General features: G+C 24.4%; 1 protein-coding gene across 4 annotated transcripts in view; it reads right to left on the minus strand.

The window, feature by feature from the left end:
* The window catches only part of LOC126910483 (neuropeptide F receptor-like), a 44892-nt gene extending 43179 nt beyond the window's left edge, over positions 1 to 1713 (minus strand). For 3 of the 4 annotated variants that reach the window (XM_050693096.1, XM_050693095.1, XM_050693093.1), the window contains exon 1: positions 1063 to 1713. The gene's annotated coding sequence lies outside the window, so the exon portion shown is untranslated. The remainder of the gene's footprint in view (positions 1 to 1062) is intronic. The other variant, XM_050693092.1, reaches the window with a different exon arrangement.
* Between the last annotated feature and the right edge of the window lie 3037 nt (positions 1714 to 4750).

The following is a 4750-nucleotide window of genomic DNA, read 5'->3' on the forward strand; positions in this document are numbered from 1 at the left end:
GATACGTCAAAAGATCACAAATCGTATCTAGTCGAAGACATTACCCTTAAAAATTGAAAAAATTTCCCTCGTTCCCCGTAAATGGGGGAAACCTCCAAAAAAATTACAAATTTAAAAATCGCTAATTTTCGAAATTTTTTCAATTTTTTTTATTAAAAACTGCCGTAACTTTTTCAAAAATGAACATATCAATATAATTTTTTTTTTATATAGATGCTTGATGTCCTTACCTATCATTTGATATATTTTTTTTGTAAATTTGACTCTTTACCTGCCCACAGGGGAGGATTTAATATGACAACTTTTTCACAAAAAATTAATTTTTTCAACTTNTAAAATGACAACTTTTTCACAAAAAATTTACTTTTTCAACTTGACTTTTGAAAATGTTCCGGAAGGTCTGACACTTTTATATATATCTTAAATTAAAGCTAATGTAATATACTCTAATATTAAAAAAAGAAATTTCGGACATTATTTTGTCTCCACGGTGAAAATGGCTACCAAATGCTATTATTGTGTGAAAAACCTCGATTTTATTTTTTACATTTTCAACTTTATAATGCTATAAATAATTGAAAAATGTTTGGATCAACATAATTTTTTCATGAGAAATAATATTTTTTAATAATCCCTTTTTCATTCGACATACTTTATCTTAATCAGGATATTAATAAGGAACTAGCAGATCATGTAGCTTTTGGAATAATCCACCAATTTTTTAAAATTAAACACTATCTAAAGATTTGCATCGAAGCGTTTTTTTTTTATAGTGATTTTAATCACTGTCAGATATCATTATACTTGATCCAACTATGTCACGTCACCACTGTGCCGCGACCCCCCTGTGCTGGGGTTTTTTTTCGTGCTATTATAAAAATCATTGGAAGTGTAATATGATGTCAAAAATAAATTGTGTTAGTCTTTATATGCAATATAGCGATAGACAGCGATAAATATTGTGAATGATCATAAAAATGATTCCATAATCTGAATGTTAAACAACAATACATGATAAAGTTATTTAAAATAATATTTGTCCAAAAATGTAAAAAAACTCACCATTTTTATAAAACCGCATCAGTAGTTCTGGTCACGTATAGAAATTAAATACTTTTACTCGATGGATTATGTTAAAATTATATTTTGAATATTTTTATGAGCCCAATATCTTGAATAAGTTATAGTTTAACAAAATTTGTTAAAATAACAAATTTCAACAGAAATTTGTTTGTTTAATGTTATTGCCGAGAGAGTGAATGTGATGAGACTTAAACCGGATAATTATGTATAAGGGTAAAACAGTAAACATTCGCTCTTTAGGGGTTGCAAATAAGTACTGTCCGAGGATGCCTCACCAAACAGCGAGCTCTGCAATCTACTAAAGTTAAACAACAACCATACGCACACACTTGTTGCCGCCAAACCAAGTGCGGCGACGCAGGGCGTTATTGTCACATCGAAACGTTTTCTAATAGCCTAAACATTAGGCTTATTAAGACTAGAATTTTCTTTTAACTTTCAAGTTAAAAAATATAATACTTTTTTAACAAGCTCCCATCGAGTTTATAAAAATAAAAAAATCATTAAGCCGTCGGTTTTCTATTACGTAATGAAATATAACATTTTTTCACGGGTTATTGCTTCACTACATCTCAATGTCTTCGAAGGTAGACAATAAAATATATTTTTTCTATTAGAGAACTAGAGATTGCGTTTTTACTTTATTTAAGTAAAAATATATTGATCTGTAATCATTATATTTTTACGTTTTAAAATGTTATTTCACTGTGAGTGTTTTCAAGTATTTTAAATTTCAATCGACATATTTAAATTAATCTATTGATCTGTGATAAATTCAAATTAAAAAATTACTTATGGAAAATATTAAATTGCCAATAAAACTGCTAGAACCATAATTTTAAAAAGAAGTTAACATTATGAGATGTCGAACATTTCTCTTTTATTTAGTCATTTTAATGCCATTCAAGCAGAAACAGAGAATTCAATCAGTAAATTTCATAAAATGTAAAAAATGTAAAAAACGTAATTCTTAATTTGGAAAATTGAAAAGCTTTATGGTTTTGAGTTTGATAACTACTCTGAAAACACGAAATAAGTATTTTTTATTTCTCGAAAACCTAATTTAGAAAAATTATCGACAGTGACGACGTGACTAAAGTAAGATTAATATTCGTTCTATCTAGGGAAATTTAGATCACGCTGCATACGTTTATATTCACTTTATTTGAATAATAGTAAAAAAAATATATTTTTTTCTTTTAAAGAATGACCTTTTAAATCCCTAAACACAGATATACTTTAATACCTTTATTTTAAATAATATTTCCTTAATCCCAAAAAATGTTTTTATAGCAACTGTCGCAATTTTTGTTGAAGGGCTAGTTATATTGTAAATACATTTAAGAGTTTAGATTAGATTTTTTATGACAACACTATAAAGGTTAAAAAGGGAAATTCTTAAAAGACAAATATATCGATAATTAAGTTTAAAACAAAATATGGACTTACTTATTTGCAATATTTTAAACAATTGTTTTATTGAAAACCCTCAAAAAGAATAAGTAAAACAAGTTGTTCAGGGTTCAATTCATTCGGGGAAAAGAAAACTGAAATAGTACTATTTTTATATTTGGTTGGCAATTTATGTATGAGTACAGGGTGATTTATTAAGAGTATACACTCATTTCCTTAGAAACTAATGAACATTTTTATTTTGAATAATATAGAAAAATGTTGTTGGATTCAAAAAACTCTACATTAATAATATTATTGTATTTAATTATATATTATGTAGTTAATATTAACATATTAACTAGGTTATCATTTTTTTATCCTTTCTGAGTTTAAAAAATTAAGCTTTAATTTTCGTTAATAGAAAGCTGCATTTTTTGTTTGATGATATGATGAAATAAAATTTCAAACAAATTTTGTTCTTATAATTTTTTTTTTATCCGATGAACCATTTATATGTTACAGCATATTATTTTAAAGAAGGGATATGTAACGCGAGTGGGTACAATTTGTACTGATGTATGTGTATTTCACCAGCGCTACATATCCTACTGTATGAACGGTCCTCTCTCTCCCAGTCATCTTTCTGATGGTCCAAAAGATAAAACAAATTATTAAGACAAAATTACTGTAATTTTTTTCTCTTTATATGATAAAGAAACAATATGTATCATATTAAAAATACGGTTTCCCATTTGAAAAAATTAAAATTAACTTTTTTAACTTTAATGGATAAAAAAAAAGATACATACTATTATAGTTTATTGAATCTAACAATTCTTTCTTTTACAAAAATTAAAAATGTTCAATAGTTTCCAAGAAAAGAAATATCTTAATCTTAATGAATAAGACTGTATAAATACATTATATTGTTATGCTATGTATATATACTAAATTTCATTTAAATTAGCGTTAAAAATAGTTAAGATTATGATAAGCTTATAACATAATTTAACAATCAATTGAACAAGAATTTATAAACTTTTAAAATTAATTATTTTAACCATAAAAATTTCTTTGATTTGTATCTTTTTTATTAGTTTGGACTGAAATACGCTGTATTTAAAAAAAAGCTATACAATTATTATTCTTTTTAATTTAATTACAACTTTTCTTTAACAAACCATTTTTTACAAATTAAAATTATAAATCTTTTAATGACGAAGGAAATTGAATTTTTAGCTTAGTTATTTTTTTTTTTTGAAACAAGACAACTGAATATTATGTACAATCCTTTTTTTTAGAACATGAAAAGATGAGAAGACCTACTGAAAAATCAAAACTAGAGACCAGACGCCTGTCACTTCTGTCGTAAGAAAGCTTAAAGGCTCTAGAGGTTAGAAGAACGAATATTTTGTTAGCTCAGCCTGTGTCGCCATTGAATAAACAAATGAAATTAAAAATAAAAATAAAAGTGTTATATTGTCAGCAGAAAAACTGCAGCAGATTTTATTTATTGGTCATCAAATAAAATCTGCTGCAGTTTTTTCTTTAATTTTTAATCTTTAATAATTTAATAATCAGTAATTTTCTAATTATTGTAAACAAAAAATTGTTCTTAAGTAATTTTTAATATTTTACTGAAAATAATAAAATCCTACGAGTTTCAAATATATTGACTAACAGAAATAATTTGTGCAAAAAAATTTCATTTGATTTAAAAATTTACAAGATATTTTTTTCTGATTCGAGTTTATATTGAGTTTGTTTTATTTATATAGATTATAAAATATGAAAATGTTCTTGTTAAGTCAGTATATATAATTGAAAGTAATAATAATATACCCTTTTAATAGATTGAGTTACGCAAATAATTACAATAAAGTATATAAACATTTTATACATGTTGTATAATATCTAATATCGTATGTAAACATAATTTTTTATTAAAATAACTCATATATTGAAAAAATACTGTTTAAATTTTTACCTTAAGACGTACAATTATGTATACTACATTATAATTACGAATTTAATGTTAATTTTATAGATTTCAAATAAAATTCTTTAATACAGTGTAAAATAGATAAAAATAATATTTCATATAAAAATCATAATAAGACACAAAGAATATTTTGAAGGCATATTTTATTCGATTTTCAAATAACATGATAATATAAATGTTTTACAGTATATATTATATGAAAGATTAGTTATTTTATACTAATTAATACTTTATAAAAAAAAGAAGTTTTTGTTATTATGGTGCATAATT

The sequence above is a fragment of the Daktulosphaira vitifoliae genome, unplaced genomic scaffold (assembly GCF_025091365.1).
Source record: "Daktulosphaira vitifoliae isolate Bord-2020 unplaced genomic scaffold, ASM2509136v1 Scaffold_1, whole genome shotgun sequence".
NCBI classification, from domain to species: domain Eukaryota; kingdom Metazoa; phylum Arthropoda; class Insecta; order Hemiptera; family Phylloxeridae; genus Daktulosphaira; species Daktulosphaira vitifoliae.